The sequence below is a fragment of the Lissotriton helveticus genome, chromosome 6 (assembly GCF_964261635.1).
Source record: "Lissotriton helveticus chromosome 6, aLisHel1.1, whole genome shotgun sequence".
NCBI classification, from domain to species: domain Eukaryota; kingdom Metazoa; phylum Chordata; class Amphibia; order Caudata; family Salamandridae; genus Lissotriton; species Lissotriton helveticus.
In genome coordinates this window covers 46,421,918-46,447,502 of record NC_136067.1, presented here as the reverse complement: position 1 = coordinate 46,447,502, position 25,585 = coordinate 46,421,918, and the positions used below count along the sequence as shown (strand labels likewise).

General features: G+C 47.8%; 1 protein-coding gene and 1 long non-coding RNA gene across 8 annotated transcripts in view; both read left to right on the top strand.

The window, feature by feature from the left end:
- The window catches only part of DNAH8 (dynein axonemal heavy chain 8), a 10,041,960-nt gene that overhangs the window by 7,664,718 nt on the left and 2,351,657 nt on the right, over nucleotides 1-25,585 (top strand). The window lies entirely within an intron of this gene.
- On the top strand, nucleotides 11,609-20,621 carry LOC144762204 (uncharacterized). Its single transcript, XR_013596066.1, has 4 exons — nucleotides 11,609-11,685; nucleotides 12,271-12,429; nucleotides 12,550-12,638; nucleotides 19,449-20,621. It is a non-coding gene; the product is annotated as an uncharacterized LOC144762204 (long non-coding RNA).

Here is a 25,585-nt window from a genome sequence, read left to right as displayed (position 1 = left end):
AAAAGAAAGTTGTAGTCAGTTCAGACCTCCCAGTTGATTGTTTGTTGGGCAATGATTTGGAGTCATCACAATGGTCAGAAGTGGAGCAGAGGACTCACATGGAAATGTTAGGCTTGCCAGCACATGTGCTTGCTGTGACTAGGTCACAGGCCAGAAAATGCCCCACTGAACAGGTGCTGGATCCTGAAATTATGGACCAGACACCTTCCAAGAAGAAGAGCAGTAGGGTTAAGGCTTTGCCTTCCCCCTTGCCCCAGGTTGAGGATCAAGTCTCTGAGGAGGCTGATCTGAGAGAACTGAGGGAAACTGAGCCTAAAGAGCTTGAACTTGATCAAGTTGAGTTTCTGGGCTCAGGGGGACCCTCCAGAGCAGACCTGGGGAAGGCACAGTTAGACTGCCCTTCCCTTGAACCCCTCAGACAGCAGGCTGCTGCTGAGGCTGCAGGGAATGCCACAGGTGCCCACAGGGTATACTGGGAAGAGGGACTCCTGTACTCTGAGTCAAGAGACCACAAGCCTGGTGCAACCAGGAGGCTGGTCATCCCCTTGTCTCTGAGAGGTTTCCTTCTCACCTTGGCCCATGAAATTCCCCTTGCAGGTCATTTAGGTCAGACAAAGACTTGGGACAGGCTTGTCTCACACTTTCACTGGCCCCATATGAATGAGAATACCAAGGAGTTTTGTCGGCCCTGTGTCACTTGCCAAGCCAGTGGTAAGTCAGGTGGCACAACAAAGGCCCCCCTCATACCACTACCAGTGGTGGGGGTTCCCTTTGAAAGAGTGGGGATTGACATTGTTGGTCCAATGGAACCCCAGACAGCATCAGGGCACAAGTTTATACTGGTGGTAGTGGATCATGCCACCAGGTATCCTGAAGCTATTCCACTTAGGACCACTACAGCACCTGTAGTGGCAAGGGCCCTAGTTGGAGTGTTCTCCAGAGTGGGCTTCCCTAAGGAGGTTGTTTCTGACAGAGGTACAAACTTCATGTCAGGATATCTGACTGCAATGTGGAAGGAGTGTGGTGTGAACTACAAGTTCACCACACCCTACCACCCACAATGCAATGGGCTTGTTGAGAGATTCAACAGGACCCTCAAAGGGATGATTCATGGGCTACCTGAAACTCTTAGGAGAAGATGGGATGTCCTGATCCCCTGCCTCTTGTTTGCTTACAGAGAGGTCCCACAGAAGGGGGTTGGCTACAGCCCTTTTGAGCTTCTGTATGGGCATCCTGTGAGAGGACCCCTGTGTTTGGTGAAGGAAGGATGGGAGAGACCTCTCAAAAAGCCTGCAACCAACATAGTGGACTATGTACTTGCTCTCCGCTCCAGGATGGCTGAGTATATGGAGAAGGCATCTAAAAACCTGGAGGCCAGCCAAGAACTTCAAAAAGCTTGGCATGACCAAAAGTCTGTTCTGACTGTGTACCAGCCAGGACAGAAGGTGTGGGTGCTGGAGCCAGTGGCCCCAGCAGCTCTGAAAGACAAATGGTCTGGGCCCCACACCATCATTGAGCAAAAGGGAGAGGTTACCTACTTGGTGGACCTTGGAACTCCCAGGAGCCCTCTCAGAGTGCTCCATGTTAACAGGCTCAAGGCATATGTTGACAGGAAGGACATGAGCTTGCTCATGGCCACAGATGAGGGACAGGAGGAAGAGAGTGACCCTCTCCCAGACCTGCTCACTCAGAATCCTGATGATGGATCAGTTGATGGTGTTGTCTTTTGTGGCAGCCTCACTGAACATCAGCAACAGGATTGCAGGCAAGTTCTGCAATACTTCAGACATATGTTCTCTCTGACACCCAGCCAAACTGATTGGTGTACCCATGATGTTGACACTGGAGACAGTCTGCCTGTCAAGAGTAAAATCTACAGACAGCCTGATCATGTTAGAGACTGCATCAAAACTGAAGTGCAGAAAATGTTGGAGCTGGGAGTCATTGAGCCCTCAGATAGCCCTTGGGCTAGCCCAGTAGTTCTAGTGCCAAAGCCTCACACCCAGGGTGGTAAGAAAGAGATGAGGTTTTGCGTAGACTACAGAGGCCTCAATGCAGTCACTAAGACTGATGCCCACCCAATACCAAGAGCAGATGAACTTATAGATAAATTGGCTTCTGCCAACTTCTTAAGTACATTTGATTTGACAGCTGGGTATTGGCAAATCAGGTTAGCTGAGGAGGCCAAACCCAAGACAGCATTTTCTACCCCTGGAGGGCATTATCAGTTTGTGGTAATGCCCTTTGGACTGAAAAATGCACCTGCCACCTTCCAAAGGTTGGTGAATCAAGTCCTCACTGGGCTGGATGACTTCTGTGCAGCATATCTAGACGATATTGCTGTCTTTAGCTCCACCTGGGAGGATCACCTGGTCCACCTGAGGAAAGTGTTAGAGGCTCTGCAAAAGGCAGGCCTCACTATCAAGGCCACAAAGTGCCAGATAGGGCAGACACAGGTTGTATACCTGGGCCACCTTGTAGGTGGAGGCCAGGTTCAGCCACTGGAGAGTAAGATACAGGCCATCAAGGACTGGACTCCTCCAATCACCCAGACTCAAGTTCGAGCTTTCTTGGGCCTGACTGGGTACTATAGGAAGTTTGTCAGAAATTATGGGTCCATAGTGACCCCTCTTAATGACCTGACAAGCAAAAAGATGCCAAAGAAAGTTCAGTGGACAGCAAGCTGTCAGAAAGCATTCAATGACCTAAAGCAGGCCATGTGCACAGCACCTATCCTAAAGAGTCCAGATTACTCCAAGCCATTCATTGTCCAAACAGATGCTTCTGAGTTGGGTGTGGGGGCTGTTCTGTCTCAACTGAATTTTGATGGTAATGATCAGCCTATTGCTTTCATTAGTAGAAGGTTGACACCCAGAGAGAAAAATTGGTCAGCTATTGAGAGGGAGGCCTTTGCTGTGGTTTGGGCCCTGAAGAAGCTGAGGGCCTACTTGTTTGGCACTCACTTCACCATTCAGACCGACCATAAGCCCCTCTTGTGGCTAAATCAGATGAAGGGTGAAAACCCCAAACTGCTTAGGTGGTCCATTTCCCTACAGGGGATGGATTTTACAGTGGAGCATAGACCTGGTACTGATCACAGCAATGCTGATGGGCTCTCCAGGTATTTCCACTTAGAGCAAGAAGACTCACCTGGTCAAGGTTAGTTTATTGTCCCAAAGTTTGGGGGGGGTCATGTAGGAGAGTAGGGTCTGCAATCCTATGATCACCCAGATTTTTGCTTTTTGCTGCACTGGTTTACGACTTTCCCTGGCTGTGGGCCTGCTAATCAGACCCACAGCCTTGCTGTTCTCTCTATCCAAATTGTACTCAGGTACTGAATTGGCACTGGGCCCTCTCCAAGTCCCTGTACCCAGGGCTGAGGTGCACCCAGAAGTCTCCCAGGGGCTGAAGCATGTATTGTGCCACCCCTGGACTGACTAACTAAACTGACACAACTGGCTGCACGACAGCTGGGGCAAGGTGGTGCACTCACCCTTTGCTTTAGATATAGTATACCTATATCTAACCCTAAAATGGACACACAGATCTCCTATCAGTCACTCCTATGGCAGGCCTTAACAATCCTGAAGGCAGAGTGCTTGGAATCGTGTGAGATGGTGCTCTGGCATGAGCTGAGCCTGTCTGCGGCTTTCGGGATCTATCCCTTAGCCGTTTCCATGATATCGCATACCATATACTCTTAAGTGCATTATAATCCTCGCGGTTATATGCCAACTCTGGTATCGCTTTATCAAAACATGTCGAGTAAGGTGTCATACGAATTGGAATACTAACCCCTCGCCAATTCTGGCGACGGGGTTAGCATTCCACCCTTCTAGAGGGATACGGCATGTATGTAACCCCTAACCCCGGTTAAAGTCAAACAGAGCCTCAGCTCCACAAAATGGATGCTGCCACCGAGACACAAGTCTGCCCTCCTGCTGCTGGGAGTCCTCCCAGAGCAGGAGATAAGGACAAAGGGTTTCCTGCCAGGGGCGGTGCCAGCACCGTCCCAGACAGGATTTTGTGTATCCTAGGTAGGCAGGGCTTCAGAGGAAGGTGACTGCAAGTGGCACCCCGGTGCTCACTATGCATAGGCCGGCTTGAACCAGTTCCAGGGACACTCCAGACCCTGAGCTGGGGAAAAGCCCGCCAAGGAAGTGGGTGTAACCACCCCCCTCCTGGTCCCACCCATAGGGCAGGACTTAGTCGCGTGCCAGCCCCCTTTTCCCAGATAAAGGTAGGAGCAGGCCCCCTTCCAAATTAGATCATCTTTGGAATCAAGACACGACTTTCTACGAAAGGACTTCAAGATTTCCTTCTTCAAGATTCTCCCTTGTGACTAAGGAGTAGTCACCCTGCATCCGCAGGCACCATCGCAAGAACACTGCGGTCTGCTGTAAGTCCTTCCTCCGGAATCCGACTGCCCAGCTCGACAAGACCCGGCTTCCCTGGCACCTCCGACCTCTACTCACCTCTACAGCCAAGCTGAGAACCGTGAGTGCGACGAGACCTCAAGGGACCGACTATTGCCAAGACTGCACGACTTCTGCACAGCAAGCCCGCCGAGTAATTTCCTGGTGAGTGCTTTGGGGTCCGAGAAGCCCTGACCCTGAGCAGCTCCAGCACCGAAGATCAGCCCCCCAGCATCTCCACGATCGGCGTGGGGCCCTTCTGCTTTTTGCTGCTCACCGCGTTGTTTGGCTACTAGCCCGCTGGCTTGTGGCCTTCTGAACGACGCCCGACGACATCACTGCTGCTGGTCTGGTTGCTCCAGACTGGCCCTTGCTCCCTTCCCGAAGAGGAGCACCCCGGACCCTCCTGGTCCACTCAAGATGCCATTTTGAGTCCACCGCGTGGGCTTGAATTAGCCAAGGCTTGTTGCCCAATCCTGGGTAACTTCGACGCCGACAGCTTCATCCATCGTGGGACAGCTCGCCTCTCCATCCTGGTCGCCGACAACGCCTCCTGGTCCGTGAGATCTGCAGAGCCAGCGTCGCCCACTCACCTAGTCGAGGTGACCACCATCCGGTGCCCTCCTGGTGCCCACTGACTACTGGCTAGTAGTCACGAACTTGGTCCCCTCTGCTTTCAGGTGTCATCCATCTTCCAGATCCAGGCTTGGATCAACTTGAACTATCTTCACTGGTCGCCTGCCAGCATCTTTCTTCCAGGCTCCTGGTCCGGCAACGAGGATTCCCGACGTCTTTTGAGACATATGCAGCTGCAGCCCCTGGGCTAGGTAACTTCGGCATTTCGGTGCCCCAGCATAGCCTCACTATCCAAGGGTCAGGATCCACTGTCGTTTTCTCCCTACCAGGTCGGGTTCGCCCGTGAACACTAACTTTAGCGTTACTAGCTTCCATAGACTTTGTCCCGCATCCCGCGTGAGAGTGCACACTCTGCACCCGAGTCCCCCAGGCCTCCTAGAAGTAATCTAACGATTCCATAGTCAAGTCCTAGCGATTCCAAAGCCTATTAGTACTGTACTTACCTGCTAGTAATTTCGCATTCCACTTTTAGAGTATATGGTTTTTCGTGCCCCTCGGGCATTTGTGTATACTGTGCTAACTTAAGTATTTTCGTAAGAGTTTTGTTGTGTGCCTAGCACCCTGTCCTCATAAAGAGTACAGGGTTGTTGTGATTCTAATAAATACACTGTTTATTTTCATAACACTTGGGTGGTGTCCTTTCACTGGGTGTTCAAGGGGTAATGTGATGGTAAAACAGCTGGCTTAACACGCCCTCTAGAGTCTTAGCCTTAGACTGCTCGTATCCATGCTACTAGGATAGCTGGTCTATAAGGTTGACTTACAACCAATCATCAATAAGGGTTGTTTGGACTGATATATAGTGATCACTAGAATAGTGAGCACTGCACATCAGGCCAACTTCTCACAAGTGGGGATAGACATCGTGGGGCCCCTGGACCCCCGCACCTCTCAAGGGCACCGCTTCATCCTCGTTCTGGTGGACCATGCCACCCGCTATCCGGAAGCCATCCCCCTCCGAACCATCACAGCCCCAGTAGTAGGCCGAGCCCTAATGGGGATCTTCTCCAGAGTCGGTTTCCCCCGAGAAGTCGTGAGTGATCGGGGCACAAACTTTATCTCCAAGTATATGCGATCCCTGTGGCAACAGTGCGGGGTCACATATAAGTTCACCACCCCGTATCACCCCCAAGGGAATGGACTTGTGGAGCGGTTTAACCGAACACTGAAGGGAATGATCAAGGGCCTAGAGGAGCCACTACGATGCAAATGGGATGTTCTGCTGCCTTGCCTCCTGTTTGCATATCGCGAAGTACCCCAGAAGTCCCTGGGGTTCAGCCCCTTCGAACTATTTTATGGGCACCCGGTCCGAGGCCCCCTCAGCCTGGTCAAACAAGGCTGGGAGACGGCTGTCCGAGGTGCTCCACCAGATGTCTACCAGTACCTCCTGACCCTCCGCAACCAGACTCGGAAGTTCCGGGAACTTGCCGAAGCCAACCTTGAAGCCAGTCAGGAGGAGATGAAACGCTGGTATGACCAGAACGCCTCGTTCATCGAATTCGAACCGGGCCAGCAGGTCTGGGTCATGTCCCCGGTTGAACCTTGTGCCCTCGAGGACAAGTGGACGGGGCCCTTCAAAGTGGTGGAGCGCAAGAGCCCCGTCACCTATCTGGTGGACATGGAGTCCCCCAGGAACCCCCTCCGGGTTCTACACGCTAACCGGCTCAAGCCGCACTTTGCCCGCACCGAACTAAGTCTGCTGTTAGCGACCGATGACGGAGCTGAAGACGACTCCGAACCGTTGCCAGATCTCATGAGCACCACTGAGAAGGACGGCTCCATCGAAGGGGTCATGCTCTCCTCCACCCTGACCCCGGAGCAGCACCATGACTGCCGGCAGCTGCTGGGGCAGTTTGAAGATCTGTTTTCCCTCACCCCTGGAGTCACCCGGTGGTGTGTCCACGATGTAGACACCGGAGACAGCCCGCCTGTTAGACACCGAGCTTTCCGAGTGCCCGACCGAGTGCGGGCCTGCATCCAGTCCGAGGTGGCCAAGATGCTAGCGCTGGGGGTAGTCGAACCCTCCGACAGTCCGTGGGCCAGCCCAGTTGTCCTGGTCCCTAAAGCCGCCGCCCCCGGCACGCCCCCGGAGCTCCGGTTCTGTGTTGACTACTGGGGGCTGAATGCCGTCACCAGGACCGACGCCCATCCCATCCCCCGGGCGGATGAACTGATTGATCGCCTGGGGGCTGCGAAGTATCTCAGCACCTTCGATCTCACGGCCGGGTATTGGCAGATCGGCCTCACCCCTGGAGCGCAAGAGCGATCAGCCTTCTCGACCCCTGATGGCCACTACCATTTCAAGGTGATGCCCTTCGGAATGAAAAACGCCCGGCCACCTTCCAGAGACTCGTGAATAGAGTGCTGGCCGGGCTAGAAGAGTTCAGCGCCGCCTACCTAGACGACATTGCGGTGTACAGCCTCCGCTGGGATGCACAGCTGACCCACCTCCGGGAGGTCCTGTCGGCCCTCCGACGGGCCGGACTAACAATAAAGGCCAGCAAGTGCCAGATCGGCCAAGGGTCCGTGACGTATCTGGGACACCAGGTGGGGAGCGGCCTGGTGGCTCCCCTCCAGCCAAAGATTGACGCCATCCGGGCCTGGGAGCCCCCAATCACCCAAACAGCCGTCCGAGCCTTCCTGGGGCTCACAGGATACTATCGGCGCTTCATAAAAGACTATGGAAGCATTGTGGGGCCCCTCACAGAACTGACCTCCAAGAAGCTACCCCAGAAGGTGTGCTGGACCCCAGAGTGCCAAGCAGCCTTCGAGACTCTAAAGACTGCCATGTGCACCGCCCCTGTGCTCCAGGCCCCCGACTACAGCCGAGAGTTTGTGGTCCAAACCGACGCCTCAGAGCACGGCATTGGGGCGGTCCTCTCACAAGTGAACCCTGAGGGAATCGACCTTCCCGTTGCCTTCATCAGCCGGCGGCTGCTAGCCAGAGAACAGAGCTGGAGCACCATCGAGAGGGAAGCCTTCGCCGTCGTGTGGGCCCTAAAGAAGCTCCGGCCCTACCTCTTCGGCACCCACTTCCGGGTCCAGACCGACCACCGGCCCCTGCGGTGGTTGATGCAGATGCGGGGAGAAAACCCGAAACTGTTGCGATGGTCCATCTCCCTGCAAGGGATGGACTTCACTGTGGAGCATCGCCCCGGCAACGACCACGCCAATGCTGACGGCCTCTCCAGATTCTTCCGCCTCGGTGAGGAGAATCCCCAAGAAGATGGGTGACTCTCCCCTGCCTTCAGCTGGGGGGGACGCGTGTTGGACCCGGCCTCATGGCGTGGTCCTACCCCTCGCGCATGGAGGGCCCAGGCCGACATCGGCCCTCCACCCAGCATCGGGCAGCCCTTTTGCCCGACACTACAAACCCCAACATTGCTGGTCCGGTCACCATCCCGGACCCCCCCTACCGGCCTGGCTCCATCGTGGGCCCCTCACGACCTAAGCATGAGGCCGCGCCCGACTCCATCTTGGGCCCACCACGTCACGACCACGTGACTCCGGCCCCCGCCCAGGCCCAGCGAAGCCCAGACATTGAGGCGCCAAGATCTACCCAGGTGGTCGAGTGGCCACTCGACAGATCCCGGAGGAGGGGAGTTTCGATGGCCCTCCAACCATCCCCGGACGCCTGGTATCGATCGCCCCCGGCATCCCTGGGTGCTGGCTCCACCCCCCTGCTGGGTGTCTGGACACCATCTTCCCGGCCCCTCTGACCCCCAGGCGCGAGGGTCCGGACATCAAAGGACTCCAGTCCTATATCTGGGCCAGCCCCGGAGTAGGACGGCAGTTGTATCCTGGACTGGAAAGCCCTACTGACGCTGTCACGGCCGACCCCAGAAGAACTAATTTCCTGTAACCTGAAGAGAACCCGAGAGCCTGCTGGCGCTGCCGCGGCCCACCTTTACTGAACCATCTTGAGAGCCTGCTGGCGCTGCCGCGGCCCACCTTTGCCGAACCATCTTGAGAGCCTGCTGGCGCTGCCGCGGCCCACCTTTGCTGAACCATCTTGAGAGCCTGCTGGCGCTGCCGCGGCCCACCATTGCCGAACCATCTTGAGAGCCTGCTGGCGCTGCCGCGGCCCACCTTTGCCGAACCATCTTGAGAGCCTGCTGGCGCTGCCGTGGCCCACCTTTGCCGAATCATCTTGAGAGCCTGCTGGCGCTGCCGCGGCCCACCTTTGCCGAACCATCTTGAGAGCCGGCTGGCGCTGCCGCGGCTTAACCTCTCGGAACCCCCGGCTCGAGGATTGAGAGCTGTGCGCAGGGTATCCCTTCATACACCCCAACCGAGACTGTCCCGCTACCCTGACCCCCTTTTACGAGACTTTACAGATCCCTCGGTCTACTTGTACATATCGCTGGGAACCAGCAGCCTTTATTTCCTGATAAAGCTTACGAACTCGACCTCTGGTGTGGTGTCCATTTGTAGTGTGTGGTTACTCTGCTGTGCGATCCTAGGAGAGGGCCCTCACTCAGGAGGCCTCTCAGTAACGTTCGGCTACTACTTGACGGAGAGGTGGACCTAGGGGTGGTCAGTCAGATATCTTCTGCCTCCCCCGGGGTCGCCTTTCTAACACACCATATGGGAACTTCTTGAAAATGAACCTGATTTTAAGGGATTATTTAGACCAAGCCGACATTTGCAGACACCAGAGAAAAGAAACTTCAAGAATTAATTACTACTCCTGAAACATGTCTAGACACTAAACAATACAAGGGCATGTCTAAATGTTTAAACAGCATCCATTGCAATAATATAGTCTTGGGAGACATACTGACAAATCCAATTTCAGACAAGAATATAAAATTGAGACATTCCTCAGACTGCAATACGACTAACGTCGTCTACCGCATGAAAAGTCCCTCCGGAAAGGCCTACGTAGACACGACAGAACTGAAGCTCAAACTTAGACTGACGGAACATAAAAGCACCATATGCACCCACAACAATATCTCCAGTGTATCAGTTCACTGGCAAGAGATGAAACACACTATATCTCAGTTAAGATGTCAGATTGTTGAAGCAGTTAAATTGATTGAGGGTGTTGACAATAGTAAGAAACTACGGCAACACAAAGTTTTCTGGATACATTATCTAGATACTCTATTCCCTATTGGGTTAAATGACAGGGTAGACATGAGTTGTTTTCTATGAACCCCTTTGTTACTTATTCAGTATCATGAATATTAAATATTTTTGCACGGGCTACATTTGCTTATCCCGCAATATGTGGAGGTTATTTCCCTTTACTTTCCTATCTTGATTCCTTTTCTACTTTTCCTGTTCCATTTTTGACACAATCTCAACACCACTGAGACTATACAAGTACCAGTTCCCAACAGATCGCGCCCTGATCCAGGTCTATGTCCTGTTCATTTTATAAACTACCCATGATCTTTTCTACTGCACACAATTCTAGTCTAAGCCATTGACAGCAGCAATAGGCATCGGTATTGTGTGACCCTATCTTTAGGGATCACACATACATGCTCATCATATATCGATTTTTCTCGCCTTTTCACATTTTCATGACTTTTTTAAAAAAGTCTCTGACTTCGTGTTTTTTCACCACTCCTGTATAATCCGAAGAGTTACCACACAACATAGTGACTACTCATTCCCAATTTTTCCATGATTTTTGCCACAGTCCGCTTTCTGTGTCTATTATCTAAACGCTCATGTTCACGCTTAAGCAAGGTCACAACGTACCAAGCAGTTGGAACAGTTTTGTATGCATGAGAACTTTCCCGGTCACCGGTAAGCGCACCCTATAACTCAGTTTCTTCTTTCGAGTCAGCATTATACCATTACGTGAGTTATTGACAGGCCACTTTTGGTCTAATTTTAGGATTCTTGCCTTCTTTGTGCAGATTCTTGTGCTTTGAACATGACACCACATACTTACCATTAAGTTTACAATATCAGGTGAGTGCCCTACTGCACCTCACTGTTTGAGCAAGCTTTCAACCCTACACATGTTCACAAGCATTTACACTTACACCCACGGGTTCCTTTGATTACACAGCAAAGTTTCTATTCTTTGACCATTTATCCTGGACCATGAGAAATCTCGGGGCCATTCAGTGTAACTAGGAGGTGAGCTTTGACCTGAATTGGTTTTAGCACATTAGCGATTGAGCAGCGACTAATCCACTTGTTGTTCACTGCATTCATTTACAGGAGGGCGATTTCACGTTTTTTCATTTTTCCAGTGACTTCACATTACCAGTCTCACCCGCCCATCGGTTTACATGAAAAATAGTGTTTTGTGCTTTGATCGCAATTTTATCATTTTTGAAGCTCTCCCATTGTGACAATGATGGGCTTCTTTGGAGGGGCACCAATATTTCCTCTGACGACCTGCACCCTAACATGTTCCCCATGGTATTTATGTTGTTACCCTGTACCTCAAGATGGCCGCCGGTGGAATATGGATAGCCTAGGCTCTTAAGCAGTCCGCTTTCTATTATGGTCCTGCGAATGGGTGCAGCTTCCCATTGGCCTGTGAGGGCACGTGAACCTTTGAAAATACTCTTCCTCCACCGGATGTTATCTAACTCGGAAAGGTCGACCTCGTTGTAGCCGTGAGGAAATGTCCTGTTTGTTGGCACTCCATTCCTATATTGAGGTAGGTAGGAGGTGTTCTGTGGGGACCCACGCTTTGATAGAGGGCAGTGTGCTGCGTTTCCTAAATTGAGCTCCCCTATTAACGGGTATAGGACGTGGTGACATTAGACGCCCCCGCTCCCTGACTCCTTGATCTATTCCCGCCATGTTGCCCCGCATCGTTTTGCCTACCGTGAGGCATGTATCTAGCAGGTACTAACTAAAGGACGGGGAGGTCCCCCTCTTGGGCCGAGGATGCATTTCAACCCCACGGTTTTCCCGACCATCCGCTCTGCAAGGTCGGGTGATTACTATTCACCGACGAGCATGCAGTCGCATCTTTGTCACTCTTTTCACGCAGAGTGGCAGTGATTAGCAGAGCGCGCCTTCAGAGCAGGGAGGTCTTCTTTATGAATATAGTATACGCTCCCTGTGTCTCCCTGTATGTTAATTTGCCGGTAGCCGGGGGTATCTTCGCTTTATTTCGTGATGACTGTTGACTGGGGATCCCCTCGGGCTCTATACCCTTGTCCCAGCGGGCAGCCAGACTTCTTTTGCTGCCTGATACTTTCATCTCCGTCATCTATTTATTTGTGTGTTTGTATAGATATTCTACTCTACATACCACGGTGACCAATAATAAGGCTGAATTCCAGCCAGCGTTGTGTGAACTGCTTTACCAGGAGAGGCATCCCTTACATCTGCCATCTGGCTTGCGGAAGGATGTGCAAAATTTCTTGAGAAGGGTTGACCCGGACTTTGCTAGGTAGGTTTCCCACTTGTCCACGTTGAGTAATGTGTGCGTTGCATCCATGTAAGGGATATTCTATCATGTCTGCTTTCTACCCTTATGGTGATAGTATACATCTGTTTACTTGCTTCATAGATCCCTGTTCTGGAGTTTTATCTACCTAGTTCTGAGGTTGAATTATGTCTAGAAATAATCAGCCTTTGTCTTTTTCGTCTGAGCATCAGGTATGTAGGACATAGATCAATATGTATTCTTCCCCTGCATGCTGGGGTGGATTATGTGGAACGCACTTTCTTTCCTTTGTTTATAATTGGCACTGGGCTTTTCTTTATCATATAGTTCTTATCTTTTCTTTTTAACTTTCTTCCTGTATCCATCTATGACCTGTCGGTATGGGTCCCTGAAACTACTTCTGCCCCTGACCACTACCCAGAGGCTGCATGGGCTTAGCTTATCTTCACCTATTCTCTAATTATGGTGATGCACTCTTTATCCAGTATTGGGGTATCTTTCATAGATTCATATGCCTGAATCATTCCCCGTCGCCGAGTCTGGAGTCCCATGGTAAAAATGTATGTAGAAAAGCAGTGCCTTAGTAAGAAACTGTAGTAGGCTAAGAAGAAAAGATGCCTAGAAGGCCCAAAACTTAGTAGCCTATCTATATCATTGTATGAAAAGAACTAAAAAATAGTTCTAACCAATCAGCTGCCAGCACCCTCTAGAACCTTCCCAGCAGAGGCAGTTCTCCTCAGATTTTTACCGCACGTCGTGTGGAAGGGAGTCTCCCTGAGTGCCTACTCAGTTTCTTCAAGATGTCTGACAAGAAAGCTCTCTTTAGAGCCTGCAGGACCTGTGACAAGAAGAGGGTCCATGTAGATGATCAGCACAAGGACTGCATCTACTGTCTATATCCTAACCATTTAGTTAAGGATTGTAGAATATGCCGAACCTTCCCTGCTAAAACCATCAGAGACAGGGAAGCAAGGTTGCTTTTATGGCTGAAATCCTCTTCGGCTGAGGAGGGTGACAGAGCCTCAACATCCAACAAGAGGGCTAGATCCCATGACAGCTCCTCTTCTGATGGAAGAAAGCACCACAAGGCTTCTCATGAAGCTTCTGACCAGACAAGGAGGTCTCCCATTCCTCCCTCTGGATCAGCTTTGTCTCTGTCCTCAGAACTCTCCAGAAGGCCTTCAACCTCCAAAACCGTGAGTAAAACCCAGATCAAAACTCTTACTCTGGTGTCTTCTCATATGGTATCTGTGACGTCTGCTGCTCCTCTGTCTACATGTACGGTCTCCACTATGGCTATTTTGTCACCTATTGTGTCTTCAAAAATATCTACCTCAAAGAAATTTTCTGTGGTGAAGGACTCGTCGACGAAAAGTTCCTCCTCAAAGCCTCCGTCGACGACAACATCAACGTCGAGCTCGTCGACGACAGTTCCCTCGACGTCGAAGAGCCCATCGACGACGACACATTCGACTACGACACCGTCGGCGACGACATCATCAACTAAGATTATCACATCGACGACAAAGAGCACGTCGACGACGAAAAGTCAGTCGACGAAGAGTTGGGCAGCAGCTATTCCTCCAGTGTCGCAGGCTACGCCTATTTCTTATACTCACTTCCAACTAAAGACCTACCACAGACAAGACTACAGCAACATCTCTCCATCGCTACCATCGCATATTCTGGAGACATATGTGGAGGATGATGATTCCGATGAGGAGGATGAAGAGGGACCTTTCGGCATAGCTCGCCATCCCTCAGAACTACAAATAAAATGCCAAGATGATGAGGACGAAAAAGATTTCCAGGAACATTTTTACCAGGAAAATCTCACTACTCCTTATCAGAAACATCCCAGAAGGGTTTCACATCAAGAGGAGACCGGTCATCTTCCTCCTTCTTTGGTACAAGACCTACAAGCCATATTGGCTGATTATCCACAAAGGTTTCCCTCAGAACCAGCTGTTACTGTTTTACCTCCCGCACCTGCAGAAATAGCAGTATCGCTACCTCAGGTGGAAGTTCCTAATTCATCAAGACAACCCTCTGGATCAACACCGCAAGAGCACCATGATACTTCATCCTCGGACAAGGAAGGTGTCGAAGAGGGTGAATTACCCGACAACACGGGCGATGGAGATCCTTGGGATGATTACATTATTCCCATGCCCTCTCCACCTATTCCTCAGCCATCAGATTCTCCTCCTGAGGATATTGGGGGCTTCCACAACCTCATGCAGCGGGATGCGACTGGATTCCAGTTGCCAGTCACTATTTAGCAGTCTGACTGCTTCTTGCATGATTTTAAAGAGGATTATAGGAAAATGACCAGGGCGATCCCTATTATAGACTACATTTGGAATGAAGGTCTAAAAATAATGAAAACACCTGCCTCCATACCTGCGGTTCTTCCGCCGATTGAGAAGAAATACTGAGCTTCTCCGGATACTCCTTCTTGCCTTATAGGTCATCCACGTCCGGATTCAGTCATATCTCCAGCCGCCCAGCAGAGATCAAAGAATCCAGCCACACCAATTTCAACTCCGCCTGATAAAGATGGGAGAAGATTGGATCTCATAGGAAATAAGTTTTCCACGAATGCTGCATCCTCCATTAAAGCAGCAAATTCCCTGGCACTTTTGGGAAGGTATGACCGCAAGATGTGGTCGGATTTGGGGGAATTCATAGACCTTACCCCGGAAGATCGTCGACAAGAGGCAAGAAAAATTGCATTGGAAGGTGAACGAGCCGCGTCCGAAATTATTGATTGTGCTCTAGACATCGCCAATATCAACTTCAGGCAGCTTTCAGGGGCTGCGGTCATTAGACGCCAAGGATGGCTTAAAGCAACATCTTTTAGGCCAGAGGTGCAAACCAAAATCCTGGATATGGCCTATGACGGTGATTCATTATTTGGGAAGCACATAGATGAAGCCTTGTTGGCTATCAAAACTGATACAGATACTGCAAAGTCATTGGCTGCTCTCCAGTACAAACGGGGATCTTTCCGAGGAGCCAGAGGCCGTGGCTTTACATCCAGAGGAGGCTATCACAATCAGCAGAACAAGCAGTATCAGTCGCAATACAAACAGCCTTACTATCCAACATCATACATGCAATCTGCTTCTGGTGGTTTCTCTTGTCAGGGCAGACGAAGACGGTCAAACAACCAAGGCCGCGATTCCAACAGGAAACAATGAGTCCAGCAGGATTCCAGTCAGTCCTACCTCCCTCCCTGTGGGCGCAAAGATCTCGGCCTTCTTTCAGCAGTGGCGACAGATCACATAAGATCAGTGGGTCCTAGACCTAGTACTCAAGGGTCACACATTGGAATTCACCAAGAAATCACCTATGACCCTGCCCAAGGGTCCCTCTCCCCCTCATTTTCACTTACTCTTCAAATAAGCCGCAAATATGCTCCACAAGAATGCGATAGAAAAAGTTCCTTTGTCGCAGAAAGGGAAAGGGTTCTACTCTCGCTCCTTCCTCATGAAGAAAAAATCAGGCGAGTGGCGCCCAATTCTCCATCTCCGAAACCTAAACAAGTTTCTGAAGAAACAGAGTCTTCGAATGGTGACTCTTGCCCAAGTTTTAAGTTGTCTCAATAAATGAGATTTTATAGTTTCTCTGGACTTGGAAGATACATACTTCCATATCCCTTTCGATCCCAAACATCGCAAATACCTACGATTCACAGTGGCTGGCGTCCACTTTCAGTTCAAGGTGCTCCCGTTCGGACTGAAATCAGCACCAAGGATCATCACGAAATGCCTAGCACCAGTTTCTGCAGCCCTGAGATCTCAAGGAATATAAGTGTTTCCTTACCTCGACGACTGGTTGCTCAAAGGTCCTTCGGAAAGAATAACGGAAGAGGCTGTTTCAACATGCCTAAATCTCTTTTCATGCTTGGGACGAATCACAATTGCAACCTCTCCAGGTGATACACTTTCTGGGAGAAAGACTGGGCACCATACATTGCAAAGCATTCTTATCAGAAGATCGCCAACTGAGGCTGCAAACCCTAGCAAGGTCGATCTCAAAAAGAAGGTCAGTTTCTGTCCGGACATTTGCCTCTCTTCTGGGGATGTGCTCGTCTGCAATACACCTGATTCCTTTGGCACGACTCAGAATGAGACCTCTGCAAGAAGAATTGCACCTGCAATGGCAACAAGCCATAGGATCAGTCGACGACTCCATCAAGGTGACATTGCGCATGATTCACGCGCTCCATTGGTGGTCTCAAAGGACAAACCTGGGCCCGGGCCTCACTTTCTTGATAACTTCCCTAGAATTTGTTCTAACAACGGACGCATCCATGGAGGACTGGGGAGGTCATCTTCAGGACTTGCAGATTCAGGGAAGATTGTCCCAAAAATACCAACAAAAACACATCAACAGTCTGGAACTGTGAGTCATTTTTCTCTCTCTGCAGGCGTTCATCCGGAGGATTACGGGCTCCTTAGTGCTGGTATTTACCGACAATACGACCAGTATGTATTACATCAACAATCAAGGAGGAACGATGTCACTATCCCTATCGCAGGAAGCTCATGAACTATGGGAATGGGTTACAGCACACAGTATAACCCTAAGAGCAGAACATGTCAAGGCGCTTCAGAACACCTTGGCCGCCACCCTCAGCAGATCTCTGTCAGGATGTCACAAGTGGGAGCTGGAACAGAGACAATTGGAAAAGATCTTTCACATTTGGGGCAGACCAACGCTAGATCTGTTTGCGACAAGCGAGAATAGCAAATGCCTATATGTTGCCAGAAGATTCCCTCAACGAGGGTCAAGAGGGAATGCCCTGTCCATGCGATGGTCAGGCATTTATGCGTACGCTTTTACCCCAATACCATTGATACCGAAAGTGCTTCAAAAGATGAAGATGGAGCGTTGTGGTCTCATCCTGATCGCACCCCGCTGGCCAAGACAATACTGGTTTCAAGAGCTACTCCTGTTATCACAGGAGCATCGTAGAATTCCAACACTCCAATGTTGTCAAGGGAAAAGGGTCAAATACTACACCCGGATCCACAGTCGCTGCACTTGCATGCATGGCTCCTGACTTCTTAGAATTTAAAGATCTGAAAATATCTCAGGATTGTCATGAAATTCTATCTAAATCTCGTGCCCAGAGTACAGTCAGGACATATCGCTTTAAGTGGAAACGATTTTGTCATTGGTGTGAGGCAAATTATATTTATCCAATCCAAGCTCCAGCGAAGGATATCCTTCCCTATTTGCTATCTCTGGCCAAAGCGGAGTTTGTGTTCTCCTCTATCAAGGTTCACCTCGCTGCAATTTCCAGATTCTGGAAGAGCTCTAACAAACCTTCACTTAGCTATTCATCACTTATCAAACAATTTTTAAAAGGACTTTTTCGAGTGTTTCCCCTGAAACGTCCGCCACCTCCGGAGTGGGAAATAAACTGTTTTGTCTCAGTTAATGAGAAGACAATTTGTACCAATTCACAAAGCTGAGCTCAAATTCTTAACCTGGAAAGTAGCAATTTTATTAGCTCTTACTTCAGCCCGAAGGGTTAGTGAAATTCAAGCCTTCACCATTTCAGAACCATTTTTGCATTACACTAGGGATTCCGTGATTCTACGTACAAATCCCAAATTCATCCCGAAAGTACCGTCTCAATTTCATCTAAATCAGCCTGTAAAGCTCCAAACCTTCTTTCCGGACCCAGTCACGCCGGCGGAAAGAGCTTTACACTCTCTCCACGTCAAGCGTTGTCTTAAATTTTACTTGCAGAAAACTAAGGAAATCAGGCGATCCAATCAATTATTTGTCACCCATGGTCAAGCCACACTGGGACATGCTGTAACGAAGGCAACCATAGCTAGATGGATTGCTTCTGGTATTCAATTTTGTCATGATAAAGGCAACACACCCTTACAGAGAAAAGTCAAAGCACATTCCACCAAGACTATAGCGACTTCTATGGCACTGTTTATTGGTGTTACAGTAGAAAACATCTGTCGTGCTGCGACATGGAAAAATGCCCACACATTCACGAATTGCTACTGCCTACAATCTGCGTCGCAGGATGATGCAGCTGTGGGACAGGCTGTTCTTCAACATTTTATTCATTAAGGTTAGAATTATATTGTCTTTGATACTGCATTTGTATATATATATATATATATAGAGAGAGAGAGAGAGAGAGATAGATATATGTCTATTATGTTAACAGAAATTAATTGATGTCTATTATTGCAAAGGTATGGTTAATTTACATACAGAATTTATTTTAAAGAGTTTTGTATACCTTATTATTATGCTAGCCTTCCGGGATGTGTTTGAGAGTATATACACTCTATCTCCCACCGTCCGCAAACTACACTATTTGGCTTACTGCTTGCTATTCTGATTCAGGCATGTGAATCTAAGAAAGTTACCCCAATACTGGATAAGAAAACAAGTAACTTACCTGTAACTACAATTATCCCGAATTGGCATAGATTCACATGCACCCACCCTCCTCCCCAGAGAGACAGTTCTTTATTTGGGATCCTGGCTTCCAACTTGTGCTAAGAAAATCTGAGGAGAACTTCCTCTGCTGGGAAGGTTCTAGAGGGTGCTGGCAGCTGATTGGTTTGGAAATATTTTTTTGTTGTTTTCATATAATGATGTAGATAGGCTACTAGGTTTTGGGCCTTCTAGGCCTCTTTTCTTCTTAGCCTACTACAATTTCTTACTAAGGCATTGCTTTTGTATATATATTTTTACCGTGGGACTCCCGCCTTGGCGACGGGGAATGATTCATGCATGTGAATCTATGAAAGATACCAATACTGGATAACTGTAGTTACAGGTAAGTAACTTGTTTTCATTCCATTTGTTATATTTATATTGTGTTCTCGACGTATTTGAATGACTGTTCTCTCACCGGAGCTGACCTTGCAGCTATACGAGCACCTTATTTAATAAATAAACTTTGATGTCCCAAAAATATATATTTGCCAATGAATGTATGTGTTGCCTTATATGTTCTTTCATGATTTTAGGTGTTATGTCCCACACCATTTGTCCATCTTCGCCCTGAAGAAGGTGTAGCCCCGGCTGGGGCTAGACACTGAAACGTGCATTGGCGCTGTAACTGTTGTGGGTAGCCGGATTGTTCCTACCCCTACCCCCTGGATGACCATTGCAAATCTGTCATCCGACCATCATGTGGCAGTTTCTCCATTCTGATGCACCTGTTGATGTGATGTGTATGTGTTATGTTGGTTGAATGATGATGAGTTTTGGTATGTGTGATAGCATGACTGTGACATTTGAATGTGATGTGTGGGACATGGTTTGTGTATTAATTGCTTATTGAATATTGCTTTTGTATTATATTTATTGTGCAAAAAATTGGATGAAACGTTTTCTGCTAATATGAAAATAAATAAAAAATGTTCTTCTACTTTGACTGAAAAGTTCTAACAGTTTGATGATTTTGATATTTGGATTGGTCCGCTCCGGTGCATGTTTACCAGTGTCAGGACGCTTCTCAAGGGCCTTCTTGAAATTTTTGGGCAGGTAATTCCTTGTTGTTGGTTGTTGTCATTTTCCCCTGCCTTACCTGCCTGCATCCTGCCAGGGGTCCCCCTTCTTAGTATATGCTTCTTTTTCATGCCATGCACTCTCATCTAGGTGATGATTTATTTTTTGCAGTTTTCCTTCCCTTCTTTCACTATTCTGACACTCGGTACTTGGATGATTTGGCTTGATTTCCGAACATCCAGACAACCTACAACTTTATTGCTAATGATCACAAACACACAGATTATTTGCATGGAGCACCCATTTTTCTTACCTTTTTCTTTGAGTCTTTCTTCTCTCCTTCTTTTGTTCTTCTTGTTTGGGAATGTTTGCACAATACCAGTGCATGATCATGAAGACAATGGCATATTGTTTGGCGCACAGATATCGGCGTGTAAACATGTATACAATTTTGCAATTGATGAATTTGTTTGGTTACAGACACGCCCCTGAGGAAGGGACCGCAGAGTCCCGAAATGCATCGGGCTTGAAGTTAACAGGAAGACAAAAGCTTCTTTGTAAAGACTGAAATTTCACGTCGTTACTTATGTGTACTGAAAAAAATGTTGGTTAATGTTTCATATGAATTCATATTATTTTCATGTGAAAGGTGTTCACTGTATGGCTTGTTTTATATTATTTGTATGATCAGCAAGTATATTATGATAAATAAAAACAATTGTATTACAATTTCATGACCTTATGAGGGTATTTAAGTCATTACATAAGTATAAAGAATTTAAGATGTCTATTTAGAACGGTTTAGAACTCTCAGAGTTTGTTGTGGACAATTCTCACCACATTCAGGACTTTGGACCTGTTAGATTTTCGGATATTCTGCACGTGCAGTAGTGACGCACCAATAGATTACATTAGTTACTAGCATAGCAGATGTTTGATAAAACAATAGAAACAGGGAGTGCACTTCCATCCTACACATAAATAGCACTCTCAAAGGGTACCTTATAGCCCTGTCTTTCTTTTTGAGGTTGCCAGACCAACCCTCTTTATTTAAATGAGTCCCCTATTGTAAATAGATTTCTCAAGGGGCTTGTACATATGTTTCCACCTGCCCCTTTCATCATGCCTCAGTGGGACCTTAATTTGGCCCTCACCTTCCTGATGTGTGCTCTGTTTGAACATTTGCACAACTGCCCCCTCCAGCTGCTCACCATCAAACAGCATTTTTAGTGACAATAACATCTGCCAGGAGGGGGTAGCTAATTGCAAGCTCAGTCATCAAAGCCTCCTTACCTGACCATCTTCTCTGATAAGTTTGTGCTTCACACTAGTGCCCACAGGCATCAAGGTAAATTGCATTCGCAAACGGTGCGAATCGCATTTTTCGGCCGCTTGCGAATGCAATTTCCTGATTTGGGATGCATCAACCTTTTTCAGAAATTCGCAATTTGAGAAATTGCACAATTGCGATTTCTTCAATTGTGAATGCATTTAAGGAATCTCAATTTGAGATTCCTTAAATGCAATTCATCATACTTTTAGAAATTGCGAATTTGGAAATTAGAAATGCACATTACCATAAAGTTGACCTTCATGGTAATTTGCGAAAATCTAGAAAAATGCTTTTAAATGCATTTTTCTTTGTTACATGTTACACACACACGTGCCCTTGGGGCATGTGTGTGTGTAAGATGTATCCAAAAGCAAATCTCAGGGGTGCAACAGGGTGTCTTTTCGACACCCCTGCACCCTTGAAATTGCATTCTCAATTTGCGAATTCACAATGATGAATTGCAAATTGAGAATGCCCTCCCATTCATTCCTATGGGCCTCTAGGCCCATAGGAATGAATGTGTAGAAATTCCTTAATTGCGATTCTCAATTAGAGAATCACAATTAAGGAATTTTAAGAAATTGCATTTTTTTGCAAATTTCTTAATGAATTGCATTTTGCAATTCCTTAATTGCGATTCCTTAATTTTCGCAATTAAGGAATCGCAAAATGGAACAATGATGCATGTGGGTGTTTGGCCTCTTTCTTACCAAAAGTGGTGACAGCAATCTGTCACCCTGCCCACTTTCTATGCTCCCCCTCATCCCTCTAAAGAAGAAGAGTGACTCCGCTGTCCGGACCCAAAAAGAGCAATGTCATTCTTCCTTGACCCCACAAAAGAGTTCCCGGTGGATGACCAACTCCTTGTGGGGTATGTGGGAGTGAAGAAGGGTTGCGCGGTTCAGAAAAGGATGATCTCTCAATGGGATGTCATTTACATCAAAATCTAGTATGCTCTGGCCAAAAAGCAGTCTCCGAAGGTGTAAGGGCTCATTCTGCCAGAGCTAAGGCTGCTACTATGACATTGCGTTATGGTATCCTTGACATTTGTGAACCAGCAACGTGGGCATCCCTGCACACGTTCACTAAGCACTGCTGCCTGTGCGGTTAAGATCACATGGACAGCCTTTTTGGCTGCTCTGTCCTGCAGGACTTTCTGGTCTACGTTGTCTACAGTGCCTCCTCCGGAGATGGTACTGCATGGGTATCTATTCAGAGGCAAGGAATCTGCAGCTAGATCCCTCTATCCGATGGACAAGTTACTTACCTTCAGTAAAGCCTTATCGGTAGAGACATGATCTTGCCACAGATTCCTTACCGCCCATCTATCCTCCAAGCATTGCGGGCAGGTTTTTAGGGTCAGGGTTATTCACTTTTGTTCAGAAACACGCAACTGTCAGTGCATTACATGGTTTTGCGCTCCTGGTGTGGAAAGTTGTAGAAAGTTACTTATGTCACGCGGAGTAGACCAATGCCACCTACGGTGCACAAGGATATTGTTTAAAGAAAATTCTTTGGCATCCAGACTGAGGCCTGGGAAATTCAAAGGTAAGGAATCTGCGGCTAGATAATTTCTCTATCAGATAAGGCATTACCGAAGGTAAGTAATTTGTGAGCATATCAACAAGGCCCGGAGTTAAAATTATCGCCGCTTTAGTGTCCATTTTCGGTTGAAAAGTGGCGATAATTTTAACGCCCTATTAGCAAGGACAGACTAACGCGTGAATCCATGCTTCTTCGCCCATTTCTTTTGTGCCTCACCTCGCATCACTAATGAGATGCGAGGTAGACGTGCCCTTCTGAAATACTGTGAAAATCATCGCTAACACAGCTTCTCTGCATTAACAAGGGTATCGCTAACCTGACTAGCGACATAAAAAGTAGCGCTAACCAGGTTTTCGCTGGTTTCTTACACCTGCTTTTTTCCCTACTATGCCATATCTATGATGGGAGGTGGATTATTATCCTGAGTCCACATCTCTCTATTTACAATATTTTCCCTAACGCTGTTTCCTATCGCGGGAATTCCAGTGATTTTGCCGCTTATCGCCTCTATTGCCGGGATTTCTATCGCCTCGGCGATGCGCCTTGTTAACCCCTTCCATGCTGATGACGGCTGGGGGCCGTCATGAACCCGCCCACTCAATAAAAGTGCCGCACAGGCGCTGAATCGCGGCCGCGCCCAAGGAGTTAATAGTGCGCTGACCGGGCGATAGAATCCGGCGATAGACAGCGTTAGGATTTGTCACGCTAAAAGCGGTCAACGATAAATATCGCTGTCGCTTGTTGAAATGCCCCTTGATCTTTAAAAACAAATTCGGAACATGTGGGAAAAGCTACTCTCATGTATCAAGTTTCTTTTGATTTTACAGTGACATGCAGGGCATTGACATCACAGTAAACAAGGTTAAAGCGCACTAGACACCAGGGCAAATAGTACAAACAAAATGAAGGGTGGGGTGTGGCCTACCCAGCCATCAGACCATGCACCCCAGATTGGGCCAAGCAGTATTTCTGATCCCCTTGGGGGGTGGTAGATTATTCTGTTGTCATTAGGGACAGAAAGCTCATCAGACAAGAGGGAAGAGCAAGTGGTGGAGAGGCCCACTAAGACATGGCCTGATCTCCACCTTTAAAAGGTCCCACTATTTTTCTGCCACTCCAAGCGGTGGGCACAGAAAGCCTATTAGACACCATGGATATTTTTGTAAGGAAAACATATGGAGTGGCTGGCCCCACAGACATCTGGCTTAGTCCCAACCCATACATTTTCTGCCTCCCTGGGGCCTAGAGAGTCCCCATTCCCATGGCAAACAAGAGAAAATGGGTATTATTTTCAGTGTAGTTATGACGTATGGACTGGCAGAGTATAGGTAATTTCCAATTTCCTCTTATTTGCCATGGTAAATGGCCACACTATTCGGGCTCTGGGTGACCCATCAATGAGGGAAACCAAAGATTGTGTGCAATTCTGAAACGTAGAGACGCAGACCAATTCATGGAAGTGTGGCAATCATGGATCCAGGCATGGTTTATTGCCCAGGATGCTCTGCAAATAATAAACTTTGTCTAAAATCATGCATTTTCCTCACATATCTCTGAGGAAAAGTTCCAGAATATACAAGGATCCCCAAAATGCTTACCACCCTGAGTTCCCCCATTCCTCTTGATAAAACTGTACCCCAATTATGGGCCTTTCATCAGTGACAAGAACAAACCAAATCAGGGACCATAAGAAGACCACATTGACTTCAAATAATCACACTTTTTAGTTGTTCCTATGCTTGGCTTTTCATGGAATATTCTTTCCTGGATTTCCCTTGAGTAGCTACTTTATCATGCAGATGTATTTAGGTATTTCCTGGTGCAATACACTGAATTATGCAAGTTATGCCCACCCCTAGAATTTACCTTGCTGTGATCATAACATATTCATGGATATTATTTGATTTTTGCATACATAGGCTAAAATTACAACTAAAATTCGAGGCCTTTGTTAAAAAGTATCTACTGAGCTATATGTTGTTTACATCTTTTAGGGCCACCACCTGCAATGCCAAATTTATTTCTGACTCTTTTTCCTAATTCTTTTCTTTGAAGTTGCAGATTATCTCTTCTTAGGCAGCCTGTTCAGGAAAGGGGCCCTACTCCATGTTGTGGAAGTGAAAGATATTTGGATTTTCTCAGTAGAGGCTCGCACAGGTAAGAGCGTGGAGCGGGGCAAGACGGGGCGGTGTGGTGGAAATCCACAGATGACAGGACAAGTAATATTAAATACATAAATAAATAAAACCACTTACTTTGCTCTTTCCGGATCGCCACTTTGTGCCTCGGTGCATCAGCGATGCACATGCGCAAAGTAAGTGGTTTAATTTATTTATTTAATATTACTTATTCCGTCATCTGTCGACTTCCACCACCCCCACCCTGCCCCGTCCCACTGTTCACCACTCTTATCTGTGCGAGCAGCCACTGGATTTTCTGTCAGCTTTTTCAAACCTTGCAGCCCAATAAGATAGCAATATGTTTTTTTAAAGTTTCTAGAGAAAATACTGTTGTATATTGGTATGGGTAGTTGACGCGTTTCGTCCCAAAGGGGACTTCTTCAGGGCTGGTCATAGGCTCCCTTACATTGCTTATTGAGGGTTTTGGTACTCATCAAGTTTGCTCGATTTCCCTGTTTTGTAACATGATCATCATTTATCAATACTGGCTCATATACACTTGTTGCACTGTACACGATTGTATATACACATGGATGGTACTGTATATATTATCTCAGAAATGCTTATTAAGTAACAATGTAATAATTGTGTGCTC